This window comes from Lacerta agilis, chromosome 6 (genome assembly GCF_009819535.1).
Source record: "Lacerta agilis isolate rLacAgi1 chromosome 6, rLacAgi1.pri, whole genome shotgun sequence".
NCBI lineage: Eukaryota > Metazoa > Chordata > Lepidosauria > Squamata > Lacertidae > Lacerta > Lacerta agilis.
In genome coordinates, this window is record NC_046317.1 from 32476569 (window position 1) to 32499165 (window position 22597).

At 40.3% G+C, this 22597-nt stretch overlaps 1 long non-coding RNA gene across 1 annotated transcript in view; it reads right to left on the reverse strand.

Moving 5' to 3' along the window:
- Positions 1-22597, reverse strand: part of LOC117048239 — a 98267-nt gene that overhangs the window by 27033 nt on the left and 48637 nt on the right. The gene's annotated exons all lie outside the window — the stretch shown is intronic.

Below are 22597 nucleotides of genomic sequence, written 5' to 3' on the forward strand. Positions count from 1 at the left end.
TGATTTTCTTGTCAGTTCAGCATGGGTGTGCCTTCATAAGATACTGCTTTTCGCTTCCTCACCAACAAATGGGAGGGAAATTTTTCAATTTTATTTTTTGTAGATGCTTAGCTCAAGGGTACCGAATCTTTTCTTAAGGACAAAAGGTGCTATTGGCTGTAAAATGAACCACCCATCGGGGTAAAGGAACTACTCCAAACATTGAGCACAGCAGAAAAAGTAATAACTGGTACATTTTTTCAGTCTGTCAAGTTCAAAGCATATTCCAAACCTGTACAAAGCAGAAGATATCTCTCAGAGACTCCTTTGTGAATGTAACATTTCCTTTGTTCATTCAAAGTCAGAATTTTTATAAGGCTGCAGAGAAAATGACCATCCCTTTATTTTATTGTATTTTTATAATTAGTGATAAGTTCTACATGTCAGTATTGTTCTTCCTACTGAATTTATACTGTACAGTATCCGGTTGGTTGGCTTATAGAACATAGTGCTTAGGTCTGGAAAATCTATAGAAGGGTTAGAATTTTGATCACACACACATGCTCTAAAACACACATGTTCATGCACACAAATAACAACAATAATTTGAATGCTACATAAGACAGATGATAACATATCAGTGCCATATTTTTTTTTAAAGCCACCATTTGCAAAAATATACCAGTGTTTTCTCCCTTCACAAGCATTTGGCTGAAGAATTTCCCCAAATGCCTGTTGTGGCTCTATTCCACATGTCAGCCACATCTCTACTTGTTGTAAATGTTATGTTAAACATCATTCATGCTGCACAATCTGCAAAGGCATATGGATATAACCTTTAAAATGTCCTATTTCCTCCTCATTCATAGTTTATCTTACATGCAACATTAGAAATCAGAATGAATACACACACACACACACACACACAATGCATTTTGCATATTTATTTGCCAAAAATGTCATTAACGTCGTTCTCCTGTTAGCATAACCACAGCATTTTTCTCTTCTGAAAGGACTTCTAATGCCCTGGTTCCTACAAGTCCTGCTTCCATGAAAGCTGACATTGAAAATAACCCCCACATAAAACTTTAGTGAAAGAAACATAGTTAATAAATGTTCATCTTTGAAAACAGAATAAAAATAAGCAATTTGATAGCTGATATTCTGTATCCACTGCATATTGCACTTCCAATTAACAAAGGGATAAAAAAATTACACCTGAAAAAGCAGGGAATCTGTACAAGTTTTGCTCTAGTGTGAAATAAGCGCAAAGACTTTCGTTTGAATTTATTCACAAGAACAAATAGTGAGAAATTGCTCTTTGCTACTTAATAGAAGATTCATTTGTTTTCATCAGTTCAGGATGTGAGTTAACAGTTTGCCTCTTTAAGTGAAGTTGCTAAGATCTATACTACAAAGTGCAATAACTAACTGATGATGTTACATAATCATAATAAACTGTTGTATCTCAGAATGAGTTTGTGTAGGCATCAAACCTTAAAAGGGGAATTTAGCAATGACTCAGCTAACCAGTGGTTTTAATTCAATTAAACTGACTGTTGAATAAAGAACCCTGGTATATTAAATAATTACATCACCCATTTTAACCCCATGAAACATGGAGGAAGGAGAACGTAGTAACAGTTTGCTTTTAATATTGCCATCATAAAACGTTCAACAAAGCCTCTTCTCAAAGCTCTGGCATTATTGTTGTTAGCTGGAGATTATTTTACACATAAACCACTTCTAAGACCTGCATTATAAATTTATTTAGCTCCTGTTCTTCATGAATAAAATGTTGACGCATTAGAAATAGTACGGCTCTTTAGAAATAGTAATTAAGTGCTATATTAAGAGTGTTAGGTGACAGAACCATAATATATCATGCAGTTTGTATTGAAGGAGAAAATACTTTTGTCTCATATCATGCGCTGTGGACCTACTGGTATTGCGCTATGGCACTTTTTAATGGGAATGTTTGATTGGACTGGTGCAATATCCCAACATTTGGGGTGACTAGACATTCAAATTTGTTAGGATGGCAGGAAGCACTAGTAACTTGCAAGGCCTGTTTTCCAGCATCTTTGTAACGGAGGCTCTGCGGCGGGCGATGAGAGCTTGTTCAGCTGTCTCCTGTGGGATCCTACAAAGATGCAGAGAACAAGAAGTGCGAGTTTTGTTCACATCCTGCTCCTCTAAGTTTGACTGACTGAAGCCACCCTCTGTATTCCCTCTTGTATTGCAGCTTTAAAGTTCTAGAATCCATTCAACAGGTTGAAAGAGCACTGTGGCAGAAGCTATTATCTCTGCCAGTGCTCTCTTAGGGAATAAGAAACAAGTCAAAGGTATGTCAGAAACCAAGCATATCCAGCATTGTTTCTCACAGGCACAACAATAGCTGTTTTAATATCATTTGCTCATCCAAACTCTATAGTCAAGTTAACTGCCTTCACGATCCTCCCCCAGCATATGGAGTCTGATGATTCCTGCAGCAAAACAGGGTGACATTTTATTTTTTATTGTTGAACATGATAATACCTAATGAAAGAGATTAGTAATGGTTTTTTTGTGTGTGTGGGAGCAGTTGGAACGCATTATTAGCCCAGTGTTCAAACCAGCCTCTGAATTTTCATTTGCAGTTGCTGGGTGTGATTACTTTATAAATGCAAAATACCATAGTTGTAGAAGAAAACTTTGTGCAAACCTCTCCCTGCTTCTTCAGGAGGGAGGAGATCATAAGAACAAAGCAGGGGCTGAATCTCTAGAAGTACATACTGTGATACTGGGACCAGCTCAGTAAGTGCTTTCAAGGTTAGTCCCATAGAGGCTGCTTTTGAAACCATGGTCAGCCAAGGGCCTAATTCTGTCAAGACAGACACATGCATACAGTTTTGCACTGAACAGTCCCAATAATATTATTAAAAAATAGCATGTGCCTGTGTGTTTATAGGATTACTCCCTAATGAAAGTTCCATACTTCTTTGGTAAATCTTTTCTATATGTTCATTGTACAATTTGGGATTTATTGGGACTTGATGTGGATTGTGTTGATTGTCGCAAATTACAATAACATTTTACAGAGTTTATTAGTCCTTAAACTGTGGGGTATGTTTGCTTTCTTCTATTTCTTACATGATAATCCTGTGACCATCTAGTTGATATCATCGCTGTTCATATTTTTAATCAACCACAATTATATTTCTCCCAGTCATGAAAAAATATGAAAAATAAATGGATTAGCTCCAAGTGATACAAATGAGGAATTATTATGCATAAATTGTCCGAAGTGTTGAATAGTTATGACTGTGACAATCTGTTTGGCAAATCAGGACACTTAACCACGATTGTGCTGTTGCCAGGTTAATATATAAGGTGCAAAATAATTGTGAAATAAGGTGCAATTACTGTGGTGCAGGTAGTGATGCTAACTGAAGTAAGGGTTGTCTCAATATACATAATTTGATGGGTGGTTTAAAAGAGATTAGCTGGGAAGATAACTATTCAAAATTCAGCTGAAGTAGATAGGATTTTCTGTTCTTCACTCTTGTTTAAAATTACATTCTGTTTCAGATCCAGAAGTGTTAATAACCACAACTAAACCTGGGGTGATTTTTTTATTTTATTTTTTGCACATTTTCAGAATCAATGCTCAACATTATGCTGACCAAAATACCCATCTACCCCACACAACTGTGTGCACTTAAGAATGTGTATACCAAAATATGTATTTAAATGGATAAATAATATGCCTTAACGCCTCAGTATGCACTTACTTTTAGGGACTGGATCACCCTCTTCCAGTCTGAGGAAAATAGTCCATATTCCATAACTTGCCGTGAAAGAGTTTTGTTTTTGAGAAGTCATTTTATCCCACAAAGGTCATTCAACACTTTCACCAATTAGACTGTGTCAGAAATTCAAAGCCATGGTGAAACTCTAACCAGAGATTGTAGGTGGGCACAGTAATATTTTCTAAGGAAACTATTAACGTTGCAATCTAGATCCTTTTAAATCTGTTGGCATTTTGCCACCAGTGACGGATTGTACCTGGGGGTTATGGTAACCCTAATGAAACTTTCACACTGTTGATTCTTGCTAGTAGATAATCATATGGTATAGACCCGGCCTGCACAAAATGTGACTCATCAAGATGAATGTAGCCCACCAACCATGTATAGCAGCTTACCAGGAGCTTCCAACAAGTCTGCCTGTTGAGAACTATGGAAATGGGGCTACCTGGTGGACCATGATACATAGGTGATGATGGGCTGTGTTTGGCTTGTTGTTCCAACCTGGTGCACGCCATAGTGGGCTATATCCTGTAGTTATAATTAAAGTACTGTGAGTATGGAACTAATGAAAATCTATTTCTGTTTTATTTGTAAAGAGTTCATTGGTGATTTACTCTGTGCACAAATTAAATGCAGTTTGCTCTCATCTTCCTCCCTAAGCGAGATTTCCATCTTTGGTCCTTCTAGCTTTTCCAAGGATCACAGTCTTCTTCTGGCCTGCCCAATATAGAGTGCCTCTGTTTTAAAGCAAATGAGTCCCTCTTTGCAATATGGCTGAGGAAACTGTAGCTGGATCAATGAGCCAGTCAAAGGATTAGCCAAATAAATGGAAGTTTGAGGGAGGTAGTAAAAGGTAATAGCTGTGCAAGGCAGAAGCATGCTTGTGAAACTGTGTATGCCATATTACTGAAACATCTGTAGAACATGGTAAATAGTGTTTGAAAAGTAGCATGTGCTTTCTAGATCATTATGATGGTTTTAGAAAAGCAAAGCAGGAAACTAGATTTTATCTCAGGCATCTTACATGCAAGGTTTTGCCTGCTTAGTACACCTCTTGACTGTGAGTGTGACAGATTCATTGTCGTGCTAGCTGACTTGCATTCTGTAAAACTTGCATAGTGTAATCACAGAATACGCTAGCTGAAAGTTACTAAGGTAACTAACAGCACAAGCCTATCTGTGTCTACTCAGAAAGAAGCCCTGTTGGGTTTAATAGGACTTACTTCCAGGTAGGGATGGAAGGGTCTGTCCATTTCAGTTCTCTCAGATTCTCATTTTTCCAATCTTTTCTGCAACAATTTGTTTGTTTTTTTCAAATCCTCATGAAAAATTTTCAGCATTTTTCTGTAAATTTATCCCAATAAGCACATTTTTGTCTGCAGTTTTGACTAATGTACACATTTTACAAGCAACCTATCCTAATACAGTATATTAGATTTTTGTATGTTATTTCAGAAATGTATTATTTTGTATACACATTTCTTCCTAATAGATGCAGGGTTTTTGTTTGTTTGTTTGTTTGTTTGAACAAGTTTTGAAGATTGCCTGTGTTTTGGTTCTCATACTTTTTGGAAAGCGCAAATATTCTAAATTTAAATGTGAACTGAATCTAATTCCTCCTCCATCCATACTCCCAGGTAAGTATGTGTTAAGATTACAGCCTAAAATATAAAAACTACTCCATTTCACTCATTAAGGTCAACCAACTAGTTCCTTCCAGGTTCTGTGAAAGAAATTTTGCTTTCTGAAGAATGTTTGCATCTGCAAACATTTCAGTCTTCTCTATTTCTCGTTTTCCTCTCGTAAGGAAAGCCACTCTTTTCACTGACTAAATGTCACCCTAACCCAGGTCTTTGTGGAGACATCCCAGGAAGTAAGTCCTCTTAGGAAGGGTCTTTCCCTTCCATAATCCCCCATTTTTTATGTTAAGGCAAAGTGCTGTAAGTGACATTTGATGACATTTCACTTTGGCCAGGATCAGAAAACCTACTCTGCTCATGATATACATCAGTGGTGGGCAAGGTTTACCTCGCCTGGGCCGGTTCACTCCTACGGAGATCGCTTCGTGGGCTTGATCGCGTCTGCGCAGACGCAATTTCCATCGCCACAGAAGCAAGTCCCCGCTCCTCGCTGCGTCGGTTTAGCGCAGCTTGTGGGGACTCACCGAACAGGCGGCTCAGTTCAGGGGCTGCTTGTGGGCCATTTAAATGACCACCATGGGCCACAGGTTGCTGACCCCTGATATACATTAAAGGGTGATGTGGACATGTGTTTCTCAAAGAAATGCAGCAAGACAACAGACTTTGAAACAGGGAGACACTGCAGAAGCCATTTGTGATACAGCATTAGGATCAATCATTCAAAGAATTCCCCCCCCCCCAGAAGTACTCCTACAGGGTGAGCACAAGCCCATCGTCTAGTTTATCTTTGGATTCTGAAACTGTTAACAAACAGAGCAGTAAGGGAGAATACAAGGATGTGCTGCCTTGCAGCTATACGGAAGACCTCCCAGAACTGTTAGGCTATGAAAACGCAATAGCCACATACAGTGGTACCTCTGGTTAAGAACTTAATTCGTTCCGGAGGTCCGTTCTTAACCTGAAACTGTTCTTAACCTGAAGCACCACTTTAGCCAATGGAGCCTCCCACTGCTGCTGCACCGCCAGAGCACGATTTCTGTTCTTATCCTGAAGCAAAGTTCTTAACCTGAAGCATTATTTCTGGGTTAGCGGAGTTCTTACCCTGAAGCGTATGTAACCTGAACCGTATGTAACCTGAGGTACCACTGTATTTAACATTTTGATTACTGCATCTTGCCAGCACAAATACCAGCTCTGGATGTAAAGGGCATAAAATGCAGCACATTTTGGAAAGCTATAAATACTTGAACTGCCTTGCATGCCTCATTGAGGTATGATACAATTTAAAAAATGAGGTATGATACAATTTAAAAAATAAATAAATCTGGATTTTGTTTTACTTTCTTCCCTGCCTCACTGACCAGCCCTATCTCTCCAAGATTTCAGGTAGAGGCTGTTTCCAGCCCTACCTGGAGATGCCGAGGATTGAACCTGGAATGTTCTGCATGTAAAACGCAAGATCTATCACTGAGCTACAGCCCTCCTGTGCTTATCCATATACAATTTTGTTTACACTGAGGGGAAAATACTTCATTTTCAGTTTGATTGCTTTTAAGTCTTATTCATTATTACACATGAATAAAAGCATTAAGTGCACTTTAACTGGGTTTGTTCCTGTTGACTATTTAATCCCTTTCCTCCTTCTCCCTTAAATATTTGAAGGAAAGCAGGAAATTTATGCTGCCTACTGGACAGACCTAAAAATAGTCCAATTGAGACAATGTTAACAAGCAGAGCAGGGGGAAAATATATTCAGGAGATTCTGAATGAGAACTGTTCTTCTGAAAACTAATTTCTGTTTGGGTGTGTGGGGTTTTCCTTCCAGCCATTCATTTCTTTGGTGCTAAGCACTGATTACTAAGCATGAATCACTTCATTTCCTTTCCCCTAACCCTTCTGTCTTAACTTCCCCTGTAACTACTGTATCTGGGGTCTCAGCTAGACTGGTAAGGAAAAAGCGGATTTATATGTGTTATAACATTGTGCCACCAGAGGGCGATGTGGAGTCCCACTTTTTCTCTACCCGTTTTCCCTATTTAAATTTACAACGCTTTAAACTGAAACGCTTCTTTGATGTCTCTAGATCCAGCCCAGGTTTCTTGATCTCTGCGAAAATATCTATCAGCCCTTGGCTTTTGTAAGCTGGAGAATAACGCCAACTGAACACGGCTTGCAATAAATGAGGTTTTAAAATATATTGCAAATGTCAGATTTGTCATCTGTAGCAAGGGCATTAACGGAAGCTACATTCTTTTAACCCTTTTTTGGGATGACTTTCTCTGCCTTATTATACCTGCTTCACACCTCACTGTAGCACAAGGTGGCAGATCAGAGTATAAGATCAACCTGATGAAGACTCTCCTTGTCTGCCAACATACTAATTTGATGAACAGAAGTAGCAGTACAACGCTGCAGTCATACCCCCTTTGTCTGCTGTTTTGCAATGATTCTTCCCAATCAACAAACAGTGCACCTTTGGAAATCCCTCTACATTTCCTTCAGCCACAGAAAGTAGCACTGGGTCTGACAGTCTAGAAACTGGCTCTGTATATGAGTGTTCGCTAATTTCTTCCCATAATAACTATAAGCACAATTCCACTAAAAGCTAAGTACTTTTAAAAGTTCATTTATTTCAATGGTAGAATTAAGCACACACTTAAATCTCACTTATTGAAAACAATGGGTTTGTTAAAAGGGCTTAACTTTGACTGTGCAAGAGGACGACTCTGTATAATACATGCCGAAAGATATTTAACAAGAACCAGAATAATCTTTATTCTAACAATGCACAATATTAACGTATTTCGCTCTCCAAGCTACTGCATTTATAAGAGCTCCCACTGACCTTTTGAAAAAAGCCTTAGAAGAAGCCCTAGGGATCTGTAATACCACAGACTTTGATTTCCTCTATTTGTTTCCCATCTTGAGGGAAAAGTTGGACAATTTTTGCATGCATGGACACACACACACACTATTATGTTTTTAAGCAAAGCTTAATTTAGCCTGGAATTTCCAAGTCTTCTAGATGTACTTAACATTTGTCGCTTTCTTCAGATGTTACTTACTATAGTGAACCATCATCTGCTTAAAACCAAAGGTGTGAGGGGAAGACATTTCAGGAATCCACCATGAAAAGCTGACTTCACTGACTGGCCTGTTTTCTTACACTTCATGCTAATGAGACAGTTCCAATTTCAAGTTGGGAAGAACTACAGGAGGTAAACATGCTTCATTAGGCTGTAAAATGTAAGTAGGACTGGGTGTTTCCCCCTTCCTAATTTCATCAGAAATTGCTAAAGCCATTGAGTTGTTCCTCCAGTGGAACTCCGAATTTGCAATTTTCTTCGTTAATTTTGACCTTCTGACATGTACTTTTTCACACACAAAAAGAGTTAGCTTTAGGAGCAGGGGAAATCTATAACAGCTTTGCTTCCTCACAGCAAATTAGAATTAACATGTGATGTTGCTAATGTTATGTATGGTTCTTTTTTTGTGACTCCTGATCATTGGCTGAAATTTGGGAAAGGTACAGTTACCCTTATCACAGTAGCATGAGTCCACTGTATCTGTGCCAAAGTGGTGTAACATTCTGCTGACACAGGCCATGTTTTTCTGGACATATTAGACATTTTAATTGTAACATGCACAGTGCTGAAAAAACAAACCGTACTTTAAACTTCCCTACATCTAAAGTGTGATGTGCAGTGTGATGTGCTGCACATGTCAACAAAACCTATTCAAACCTGAATTATGGGTAGGGCCATGCCTCAGTGGTAGATCACATGATCCACATAGCAAAGATACCTGGTTCAGTCCCTGGCATCCCCAGGTCAAATGATCATGTAAGGTGGTGTAAAAACTTTCCACTTTAGACCCTGGAGAGCTGTTGCCTGTCAAAGTAGACCTTACTGGGCTAGGTAAATGAAGAGCGGTCTGATGTAAGGCACTCTCCTATGGATTCCTCACTATAAAGGCTGCTTCCCTTCTTACATTTGCCCCCAGGGGCATGTACTGCAGAGAGCCATAGCCAATCAGAAGCTCCCTGTGATATGTACCTGCATTCGCACCTGTGACTTTTTAAAAACAAAAACAGAAACACCCAGATAGTTTAGCTTGCATGGTAGTAGAGCTATGTGCTGAATTGGAAGAATATAAAATAGTCTATCTGTCATAATGACTACATAAGGGTGCCAAAATGTTATTGTAGCATTTAACAAAAAACAACCATATCCATATATATATGAGAGACATGTCTGTTCATTCGGCATTTTTGGTCCGCATACACAACAGAAAATGCAAACAGCATTATGCACACTTTGTGTTCCAACGCACTGCCTAAAAACCACTTGAGCAATGACCTGCAGAAAAATGTGGTCAATAGCTCTCGGAGAGATATTCCTTTAGAAACCCAGTGCCTCTGATTTTAAGCTGCTTTAGCCAGTGTCTGTCAAAAAAAGTCTCTCATTTCTCTCGGTGATCTGGAAAATAAGCTCGCAAGTCAACCATGTAGAGTTTAGAATTTAAACACACACACACCGCCACCACTAAACATAGCTGACAGAGTCATCTGAAGATTTCTTCAGTGATATTTGCATAAACAGCATCTTTTGACGGAGTTAATCAAGCAGACACATGTCTGAACCACAGAAAAGTGGGGTGGGGTTTTTTTCCAACAAACATAAATGCACTAGAGGAATACTCATGAGAAGATGCCTTAATAGTGAGCTCATTGGTCCCTCTAACTCATTACTTGTCTATATTGACTAGCTGCAGCACTCCAGAGTTTCCAGAAGGAATATTTTTGAACCCTACCTAGATATACAAAAGATCAAACCTGAGACCTTCTGCAGGCAAGAAAATATATGTGGATGCAGGTTTCCATGTGTATATCCTTAGCTGGATGCGGAATAGTATAAGATCTCCTAATTTAAGAAGAGCCCTGATGGATTAGGCCAAGGCCAGTCTAGTGCAGCATTCGGTTCCCACAATGACCAACCAGATGCTCATAGGAAGCTCTAAGCAGAACATGAGCTCAGTAGCACATCTCAGCCTTACATTGGTGCATGTGGTCCCTGGGTCATGTCCATGTAGCCCCGGTTTAGGCAATTGGCAACCATGGTCCCTATCTATTTTAGGAGCACATTCTTAGTTTAAACCAGAACATTGAAGTGTTGTTGCTCCAATTCACCCCCATGCCACAGCCAGCATTTCCTTACTATCCCTGCAACTATTTTTTTTGCTCCTAAGTTTAAAAGAAACTTTTAAAAAACAGCTAGATGTTTAAAGCACTATAACAGCATGTGTATGTTCATCTTGCTACCTTTGCAAGTTACCTTTGCTATGACACACATTTCAGGAAAAGAAAGGAAAAAGCAAACAGACACTTCAATAAAAGGATAAGATTTTTCACTCAGAAGAGTTTGAAGGGCCTGTGTTGTTTGTGACTCTACAAAACTGTCCCCCTCAAGCTGAATGTGTGAACATTGACTTTGCTCCAAGGAAGAGTTGTGGCACTAAAATACTATCCTTTATCTGAGCATATATTTATATTACGTGGATGTAGGGTATATGCTTGAAAATGAAGTTGTTTTTATTAGAGGTGATCTGCTACATGCTTTACAGGGAGAGAGGCCTAGAGCTTTTATACGTTTTACAGTAGAAATAATTTTATGTTGGCTGTGTTTATATTCCCTACCTGATTAACTGGGCTGGTGGGTGTAGAGTCCCATCATGGCATTCATATGTATAGCTAGCTGCATGTTACAAATATCACCCCCTGGGTCATTTTGGATAAAAGAAACTTGAATAACCCTATGAATTCCCTACTTGGAAGTAGGAATGGAAGGATCTGTCAGCTTCTCTTCTCTCAATTTCTCCTTTCCCCAAATTCATTTCTGCAGCAATTTACAATTGAGGTGGGGGGGTCATTAGAATTGATCAGCATTTTGCTTTGAATTTCTCTGCATAAACACATTTTTGAACACAGTTTTGACTAATGAACACACTTTTGCAAGCAATTATTTTAAAACAGTGCATTTGTGTATGTTATTTCCATTAATATTGTCTTTGTTTGGGGAACTACGTCACAAAATTTGGAGAAGTGTGGATTTTAAAGGATGGCTGTGTTTTGGTTCTCATACTGTTTCAAAAAGTATGGATGTGATACATTTGCTGTTATATGAGAGCCAGTTTGGTGTAGTGGTTAGGAGCGGCAGACTCGTAATCTGGGGAACCGGGTTCGTGTCTGCACTCCTCCACATGCAGCTGCTGGGTGACCTTGGGCTAGTCACACTTCTCTGAAGTCTCTCAGCCCCACTCACCTCACAGAGTGTTTGTTGTGGGGGAGGAAGGGAAAGGAGAATGTTAGCCGCTTTGAGACTCCTTCGGGTAGTAAAAAGCGGGATATCAAATCCAAACTCTTCTTCTTCTTCTTCTATATGTGAACTGAATTGAATTTCTCCCCATCCCTACTCGGAAGAAAGCCCCATTCCACATTCAGTGGGACCTCTTCCAGGTAAATATGTAGATAATTGACTCCCGAGTTTTTGACTTCAGTGCCTTGATCCTTGTCTAACATGCAACTGCATCTTCAGACATGTTAATCTTTAGGGTGGCATCAGTGCCTTGGTCACATCAGCAGACATTTCTCCAGTCCCCACCTTCATCTCAGATCTATTTGAAAGCAACCAACCAACATACCTTATACTAGGGAAAGGGGTAATATGGTCTTGTTTCAGATGTTCAGAAGTGCGTGTGTGTGTGTGTGTGTGTGTGTGTACATACACAGAAGTAAACCAGGAAAGCAGCTGCATTAATTCATGCTGGTACATGTAGATCATAGGGAGTTGGTTTATATACAAACTCAGGGCATTGCTCCATCCTGCCCAGGATTATCTACACTGATTGACCGTGGCTCACCAAGATTTCAGGCAGAAGTATTTGCCCTTCTTGGATACAGTCTATAGCAGTGGTCGTGAACTTATGGCACGCGTGCCAGAATGCGCACTCAGGGCCCTCTCTGTGGGCACGCACACCATCGGTCAATCTGCGCCGTTGCTGGGGGTTGGCAATGTGGGCAGCCGTCCCATCCCCCCCCCCCAGGCCACTGTGGGCAGGAAACTCTCACTAGAGTTCCTCGGCTCCCCATGCCACTGCGAGCCGGGAACAGGTTATTTCAGAGATTGTCTGCAGCGATTGGGCAGGATATTATTGCCTGTTTGTTGATTGGCTTCCTCTGTGTTAGTTTGGTGGCTGCCTCTCGGCATTCTCCCCCGAAAAGCTCAACAAACCTGGATATTCCCCCCCCCCAAAAAAAATCTAAACAACTCATGGCAAAGGCCCCCCCCAAAAAAAGCTCCAAAACTCTCGGCATTCCCCCAAATGAAAGTTCAACAACAGTGTGCAACCTCCCCCTCCCCCCTAAAAAGCTCAACAATTCAGGGCACTTTGTAAGAAATAAGTGGGTTTTGGGTTGCAGTTTGGGCACTCGGTCTCTAAAAGGTTCGCCAGCACTGGTCTATAGGGATTGAACCACGGACCTCTCACATGCACTGTGTGTGCTTTCCCACTAACCAGCCGTTCCGCACATCAACACACCGCTGAGAGTGCTTCATTTTGGAAACATTCTTGAAGCTTGTAGCTAACTGGAAGCATTCATATTATGCAAATGCCCCAACCTCTTGGATACTTTAGAATATGCACCCCCACTATTTGAGGATCTCGTCATGTGGCCCATTTGCCACAAAATTCAAATTTGTACCTGCAACAATGAAGAATAGCAAGTCTCCTTTTTAAAAAAGCACAAAATGGGCATTCTCAAAATTCTAACAGCAGGCTAATAGCCACTCTGATTCCCAAAGAAACCTCCACACACAGGAGGATATAGATTGCCCTTAAGCACTAGATGATCATTTTCATTCTAGACTTGACACAGTTTTCGTGGCCCAACACTCTAGCAAATGTCTGTTTCACATCAACCCAGGCAGCACAGGTGCCTTTTAAAATGAAATTGGACTAACGCCGGTCAAGAGGGCAACACTGATGAACACTTCTGCTTTCAATGTACTGCACTCTCTTGTGAACAAAATAACGCTTCTTATGCCATGAAATCAGTTTAAGCAAAGAGTGTTGACGTTATAACTGAAAAAGAAGTTAAATACTCTAGAAAGGTTAATGGGAACAGTGAACAGAACTTTACCCAGAGGCAATGCAATGAAAAGTATGTTAAAATATATAACTGGTTATTATCGGTTTCCAAAATACATCTTTTTTGTACTTTTTTGTACTTTAGCTGTTGAGGAATAAATGCTGGTGTTTATTACAGTCAGAAAATCCAGCATGATTGAGTACTCTTTTTTCAAGATACAGATTATTAATCCAACTGGATCAATGTACCAGTCACACAATTGGCAATGTGACTGGCTTAATAGTAATCTTCATCATCATCATCCAGTTCCAAGGGCCCTAACTTGATCGAGATTCTGGTGTGGGAGGCAGGTAGCTTTAACCAGTCCCTGTCTGTACAGAGGATCCCACAAGTACAATTTCCATTGAGGAAAAAGTTTCCATCTGACTGCAATAGGAACTCAAAATGTACAACTCAAAATGGCAGGCACAGCCCTCCCCCCCCCCCCCCATTCTAGATCAGGACTGCTGGGGGCAAAAGGTTAACCCCTCTCTAACCCTCCCCACTGCCGCTGCCACAAGGGTCCCAGTCTGGATCAGGGCTCCCACACTTGCAATTGATTTCTAGTCAAGTTTGGCCCTGAGCCTGTGAATGGGTGCCTCCTGTTCTTTGCAGTCTTGCAGCTTTGCCTCTTGTGCATCTGTTGCTCCAAGCAGTACACATTTAGATTATTTTCCCAATATGACTTGCAATGAGCCAAGTGTATGTATTTTCTGTTCAGCAATTGATGACTCATTTCAAACAGCACTACATGTATTAGTGGGAGAGAAGCTCATTCTGAAATCCACAACCTGGATCCGCTTCTTTTTCCCTCCCTCCCTCCCTCCCTCCTTCCTTCCTTCCTTCCTTCCTTCTTGCTGAAACCCATAAATTCTTTCACCAAAGTAGCCGCATGCAGGATTGCCAGATTATATGAACCACTCCTTCTCCTAGTCCTTGAACTGCTATTATTTCTCAGAGCGTAAGGAGGCAACTTCTCGCTATCTGATCAAGGACAAGTATTGTTGTGAATACAAAACAACCAACACATAATTCATACCATCTAAGCCTGTGAACTCTCTTGTTGCCTGCAAAAACTGAGAACAACTGAGAATTTACCATGGGAGCTCCCTTTGGGCTTCTGTACCAGTGCTCTCTTCCATACCTTCATTCCGTATGTGCCGCACAAACTCGATTAGACAGCTCTAATTCCTTTCATTGCATGCTGTGGTCCTAGCTGTGGCCCATACTACATCAAAAAGCCATCGGGGAAGGGGCAAGGTGGGCTTCCCTAGGCAAGCAGTTGCAGAACCTGGATGCTATATTGCCAAAGATATTAAGTACTTTGCAGGCGCACGATGCACAAAGCAAAAGGCAGCTGTGAGTAAAGATGCTGAAAAATAATACACAAATGGCAGTATGCACCAATGATGCATTCTGAAAAGACACCTTTTATCCCCCAAAAGATCCCAAAAGATATTAATTCCTTTTTATTGAAACGTCATCACATAGAAATGCTTGTGCTTCCAGGAAAACATGAAATTCTACACACAGTCATTAAAATCCATACGCATAAGAACGGAATAGGCAGTGACATCTGGCAAAGATTTTTTTAATTGTATCTGAATGGTGATAGTTTCATGATGACTCCGTTTCAGTTAGCATCTGAAAAATAGCAACTTAAACTTAAAAATCACCAATATTTGTAACACTGAGTGCTGCAAAATGCCATTTCCCCCCCTGCAAACATTCTCTCCATTATTCCTGTAACCTTTCCTCTTAATCTAACAACAGTATACAGGGGATATGAGATTTTCTTTTTCAAAAACGAAAACAAATGTCTATAAACCTGTATGTGTGTGTCCCCCCCCCCCCTCCATTGGCTTGTGATTGGAAGCAACAATAGCTCTTTTGTTTCCTTATCTAGCTTGAGGAATGGGGAAAGAGCCACTGTGAAAAGTACAAATGGCCCAGACCATTTCTCACAAAATACCTGCTGAAGTGTCATAACCTCCCTGACAAACGGTGAGAAATGAAATGGAAAGGAAAAAGTCTGAGTATTTAAAAGGAGAAAAGGAGGATTTAAAAATAAATAAATAAATAAGGGGGGGGGGACTCATTGCTCTTTGTGACTGTTCCGTGTTCTCATGCATACAAATCTCAGAGCACCCTGGTTTGTGCAAATCCAAGTTTCAGGCCTCTGGCAGTGTTCCAAGCAGCAGCACTGGCTGGGATCTGCCATGTAAACTGCCCACAACATCCCTGCCATGCTGGGATGCATTGTAGGAAATTAAAATGGCAACTAGATGGAACTGCTGTTAAAGCACAGGACCGGGGGGGAGGGGGGAGTTGGCTCAGGGGTGAAAAGAGCTTCTCACCCAATCATGTATCAGATTGATCATTGCCCCCTGCAAGAGATCCCGCTGCCTTCTGCAGCAAATACCATATTATCAGGAAGTCCCTTTCATGCAACATAGTGTCATGACACCTGCCCTCTGGAATTCCCTCCCCTTCAATATTAGGTAGGTGCTGTTGCCTTTTTTGGTGCCTCCTGAAGAACTTCCTCTGCCAGCAAGACTTTTAAGTAGAGATCTTTCCCAGTTTGCATCTGTGTTGGAATTTTATTGAAGATGTTTTTGGGTGTTGTAATTGTTTAATCGCTTTTCCACCCTTGGCTCCTTTGGGAGGAAGGGGATATAATTTTAATTAATTAATAAAAGAATAAATTTTTATGTGGGCCTCGCCAGGGTGTTGAGGCCCTGGTAGCTTCCTACAGATGCCAGATGATAATGCCAGCTCTCAGGCCAACCCACACCCATCTCAAAGGAGTGCAAGGGAAGTTCTGGTATATTGTTTGTGTCTTGTTGAAATGAAATGCTAGTAAAGGACTTCTTGTTCCATGTGCAACTAAACTTATGAAGTCTTCTTTCTCAAAGACACATAACCAGGCAGAGGTTATTTCTCGGTAGTTGCGCCTGCCCTGTAGAACGCCCTCCCATCAGATGTAAAGGAAATAAACATCTATCTGACTTTTAGGAGACATCTGAAGGCAGGCCTGTACAGGGAAGTGTTTAATGTTTGAGGTTTAATTGTGTTTAACTATTTTGTTGGAAGCCGCCCAGAGTGGCTGGGGCAAGCCAGTCAGATGGGTAGCATATAAATAATAATGGGAATGCCCTGGAATTGACAAAACAGAATACCTGAAGCAGCTTCATATGTACACAGAACTGCTTCAGTGCACACGGTGATGCTTTGGATCCTAGCTAAGAGATTTTATTACAACAGTCCACCTTGCAGGATTCAGAGCATTATCTCTACAGGCTCCTTTCCCTTTCCTTGATTTGGCTCTTTAGCAATGTCAAAAGTATGGGGAAAGTTGTCTATAAAACAACAAACAATGGGGTAAAGTTTTGCATCTTAAGGAAAACCTATTTAATTTGCTTCCTGAAATAACTAAATTGCAACTATCCTTTGAAATTCAGCTCGTCTCTGGATTTAGTGGTGCATCTCTACCAATCAAATGCTGTGTACAAAAATGTGTATATTAGCGGACAGTATACATAAAAATGCATATATCAATGAAAATATCATACCAGTATGGAAAAATTGCTTGTAAAAATGTTACATCAGAAAACAAAATGTTTACTAAAATCCTGGTGAATTTTCATGAGGACTTTTAAAAAATCCAAAAACTGATGCAGAAATGTGGTAATATGAACTTAAGGCCGAAAAAAATGAAGAAAAGCTGAAATTGACAGATTTGTTCATCCCTAGATACAGGATAGCCCCGGGTCAAGTTACACCTTAGGTCATTAAGACTCATCCCATGTCTGATGCAAAGAAGGTGGGGTGAAGGCTGGTGAAACTTAGGTCACCATGTGGATTGGAGATCATTTGCTGGAGTGAGGCTTTAGGCACACCTACTGCACAAATGGTTGGTGCAGTCAGCAGCTGAACAGCACAGCTAAAACTGATTGCACCCTCATCTGTTCAACAAGATCTTCATACAGAGCAGTAAAATCTGCAAACTCTGGTCGAAGACAAAGAAACGTGCTTGATACATGGCTGGAATAATATCATGAACAGGAGACAAATATCTATACTAGTGGACACATTAATAACTTTTATGGTTATCTTTTCCTCAAAAGGGGAGGGGGGAGGTTGTGGTGAGCAAAACAAAGCAAAGAAACTGAACATCTCATGACCGGATGGATATAAATCTACATCCCAGCTTCACCTTTCTCAGCAATCTTGTCATGTAACTGCTTGAACCAGGAACTTGCTATTCATTTCAGTTAAGGCAATGCCCCCTTAAAAAAATGCCACCCTGAGTATTTAAAAAAAGTTGTCTAGCTAGTTTTAATCAAGCATTGGTTTCTGATCTCCCTATAACTCTGAGGGAGAAAACTCTGTAGGTACCTAAAAAAATTAAAAAGCAGCCTGTTTCCACATGGAGAATCTATTTATATTACTGATATGTGTGTTAGAGTCTGCTAATCATGTTTGGTTGTCTCCCACCCCCCTCAGTGTAAATCTAGGTTGCACGATGCATGGAGGTCATGAAGCTGAGTGCATAGTCCATTTCTAGAAGGAAAAACGCAGTAAGAATGTTCCTCAACAATTTATTTGTGCCACACGTAGTGGCAAGATAATGGGCACATATTAGAAGTTGTTGTTCAATAGCAGAATCTTGGTGTCACTTTTTTTTTTTTTTTGCTAATGCTAAAAAGCTATCCTCCATTTACTATTTTTTTCTTGATTCCCCCCCACTCGGGACCTACAAATATGATCCATCTATATTATGCTTTTATTTTCTTTTACCTGTGCTTTTCCACTGCAATATCTTATACAAATGGTGCCCTTAATGTGAGCTTCGTTCCCCGCCTCAATTTAACTACCAGTTTGCCTTTACCCTTTGCGAGCATTTCTTAATAAGTGCTCGAAAAAGCAGCTTCACTCTAATGTAGAAAATTGGAAAATGGTAAAAAAGTGCATTACTCATTTAGCTACGAATGCATTTTACAATGATTACCTACTCATTATCACACAAACAAAAGTGGTCAGGTAGAAAAAGAGAGCGGGGGGGGGGGACGACAAATGTCACTGGAGATATAAAGCACAGTCAGAGGTTTAAAGGACCTGAGTGTATGAGGGGGTAACAGATCACACATGGAATGCTACTTGTCAAGTAGTTTTCTCTGGCCCTTGACAAGGTAAATGGATTCCAACTCTGAACCCATGGTCTCTGAACCCATACTGTTAAATACAGTACTGTAGTTTGGATTGCACCACTGGGGCAACCCCCTTGTGCTGTTTTCAGCAATATGCCCCCATCATAATAAAACTTTAAAAAAATTATTACTATCATTATCATTATAAATTTTACTTATAAGTTTACTTAAGGTCATTCATGGAAAGAAACTTTCCCATCTCATCTGAAGGATGACAAAAAGCACAATAATGAAGTCTTTGGGTTTGGTTTGGTTTGGTTTGGTTTGGTTTGGTTGCCTATATTCATGGTAATTTAACTTTCATCTAACAGGGGAACCTGTGCCCCCCACTAAGTGTTGTTATATTCTAGTTCTTATCAAACACAGCCAGCATACAACTGCCATGGATGACGGGAGTTGTACTTCCACAACATCTGGAAAGCCACAGATTCTCTAATTCATTCTTTTAACTTTATGTGTTTTATATTCTGGGTAGGTCTTAGGGACAAGGTGCCGTCATCATCTCCTAGAATGTCGGTAAACGTTAAAAAAAAAAATACAGAACACAATACAGATCCAATGTGACAGGAAGAGATACAGAAGTTTCAAAACTACGTTTGCTGGGAGATTTGGGTTTTTTTAAAACAGAAATAACATCAAATTCAGTTCCTTGTTAATTAGGCAAAGAAAAAAAAATAGAGAATGAAAATCATTTGACATACCTTGTAATGTAATAGCGTCGTATTCCTGTAAGTACACCCTCAATACATCACAGAGCAGACAGAATAGGGCTACTTTAAAATATTGCAAAGTAACCTGCACCTTTTAAAAATCCGTAGAAAGAAAATCAAAAGCTGGAATGTGTCAGCTCATAATTACGTGGTGGTGGGCAGAATGAGCTACTCCATTACAGTATACGAAATCTACATCTTTGCATATTTGTTAAGAGAACAGGTTTTGCATTTCCTTATGCATGTCAGGGCTCAGATTAAATATTAAGCAGATATTAAAATTTCAGGCAACCTGAATTAAAAAAAGAAAGTGTTCCTAAATTTTTAATAGTTAAAATTTTAAGTAGCTCTTAATGAGCTGTAGGAAATTCTCAAAATGAATCTAAAGTTCAAATTTAAAGGTAGACAGCCCAGTTTTGGCTTTGGGGTTTGGGGTGAGATGTCGTCAGATGCTTGTGTTTCCTAAAAGAGTGTCTTTGGTTTGGGTTTTTTAATAGGAAATGGCAAATAAAGACACAAATGTTTTCATTCATGAAAGCTATTTTATTACTGCTAACAGGACAATATTCTCCATTGCACCTGAGGGTAGCAGGCTAGCTTAGAAGATCCAGGGAAGGCCATGTGGCCCAGTTCTGTCCTTCAACACCTCACTGCCACTCTCCGCCTCCAGCATCTGCCACCTCAAAGGGCCACCTCACTCTGCCAAACAATGTGCCCTGGATCGTAATGTGCTTGCAAATTCATCCACCCTCAAGCCTAGGGTCCATTTAAAATGCACACAGACACATAAACAAAAACAGCCACCTGTAGCCACTGTATAAGGAGTCAGAATATTAGTCCATCATATTCATATTCAGAAATATGAAACTATGTAAGTGCCAAGCAGATCCTGTGAACCTTCCATTTTCGATCCCAATGCCAAGTTTCATGGTCATCTGTCTGCTTTTTACATTTCCCCCAATTCTAGCTGAGTGTCTTAAATGATGACAGCTGAAAGGATCAGAATCTGCCACTGTAATGTGCCCCATTTCTTATCATATACAAGAGGACCTAATGAGTCCTGGGGGAATATGTGCCTTTTAGGACAGATGCAGCTTCATTGCAAAAAAACATGAAGTTCTTGCTTTGCTTAGACAGGATTTCCCTGAATAGAATTTTGATGAGGTGGTGATGGGGTGGGGGAGACTATTATTTTAACCCAGCCACATAGATTTGATTCCAGATGTTTCTCCCTTGTCTCTTGTCAGCCTATATAATCCTAAATAAACATTTTATGTGCATATGGCAAAACTCAGCAGTATATATTAGAAAATAAAGAATTCATCAACCCAGTTAATAGCCCCATAAACGTGCAATTGCCATCCTTCACAAAATGGCAATGCATTAAAAGTGTGTGAGAATCTCAAGTCATTTCCAAAAGGAAATGGGCCCTATTGTGGCCCATTGGGAGTCACATGACAGCTCATGAATAGAGAACAATAAACTCTATTGTTTCTATTGTTCCCCAGTCTGTTTTCACATCCAAGGCTCAAGAAGAGTAAAATAATTGCCCCTCTCATTGTCCCTGTCCTAGCACTTTTCCTTTTCTTGCTGATCAATTCCTACTTTAAAAGCCACGGGTGGTTTCATGCACATGACACCCAAGTTTTGAAGCATGGCAGACCTAGCAGTAATGAAGCTGGAAGCTAAGAAGTGTCTCCTCTTTTGTGGAGGCCCCATTCAGTGGTAACTAATCTAATTTGACCGGCTTTGTTAATTTGCTGGAGTTGCTCTCACAGCTTTACCCAACGGCATTCAGGGAGAGTTAATAACATTTACCACTGGCAAAAAGTCATAAAGTGGTGAGAGGGACTAGGAGGCAGGGAGGGGAAGGAAGAGGGATTTGACAACATAAAACCATTTTGTTAGTGGGGGGCTATGAAAGGTGGGGGAAAACAGAGCCAGTCTTTAAGACGGTGTTAGATTTACAGTGCAATCAGAAAGACATAAGCACATTCCAGAGTTGTATGGAATGTTATCTGGGCAGCATTTTCCTAGAGAAGCAAATGCAATTGCACTGCCAAGATCTCTGTTCTTATTTCCGAGCAAATCTTTTGAGTGCTTTCTGTTGAAGTATGTGGCAAGAGTGCACCCATCTTAGTGTCGAGTCGGCTGCCGGCTTCCTTTCTCTGAGCTCCTGCTTTGTAATACGATCATTTGGCACACTTGGGAAATTGTTCGAGATAAGATGAAGTCCCAGTGAAATAGACAATACATTGTATTTTTGCTTCCAGGGCATTTGGTATTTATGCTCACAATCAAAATAAAACCTGAGAGCTAACCCTTTCCCAAAATGAGCTTCTAGCAATCCAGGGCTTGTTTCTTTTAATGTTAGTCCAGCTTTTATGTTATGTTTCATTGTCATCACCTCCACTGACATCTATGGAGCTGTGCAGATTCACACACAATCACACACTACAAACTGTACCCTGTTCTTTCAAGTTTCTCCTACCCTGTAGAGTGAGAGGTCCCCCCCCCCCCATGCCTAAGAGCAGCCACTGAAGAAGAAGATACAGGATGCGCCTTTAAACATTATCTGCCACCTTAAGCTAAAAAGACAAATTAATGATGGAAGTCTTAGACAGGATTCAAAGACAGCAGAATCTTATTTCCCAGAAACTAGCGCCCCCAGCCCCATGCCAATTAAGCTTCATTTCTGTAGCCCTTCCCCCAAGTCCCTATATAACAACAAATCTTAACTGGTTCGCCTGCAGCCCAGTATGTCTCTTGATAAAATCAATATGCTAAATTATTCTGCCTCCACTCTTTGCCTTCCCTGTTTTGGTCACTTTGACCACCACCACCATAAAGAATCTCCCTTATCTGCTCACATTCATCCTTCCAACAAATAGCTCCTTCTTTCTCAGAGCACTATATTAATTTTCCTCTCTCTGCAAAATGAGATTTACTCCTCATTCAAAGAAACCGTACTGTTTCTGAATATTCTGTTGCTAGCACATTCATCCCAAACAGAACGGCCAGTCATGGACCACCAGTTGTCCATAAGTTTCATTCAGGTGGTCTGAGGCATGTCCGCACTAAA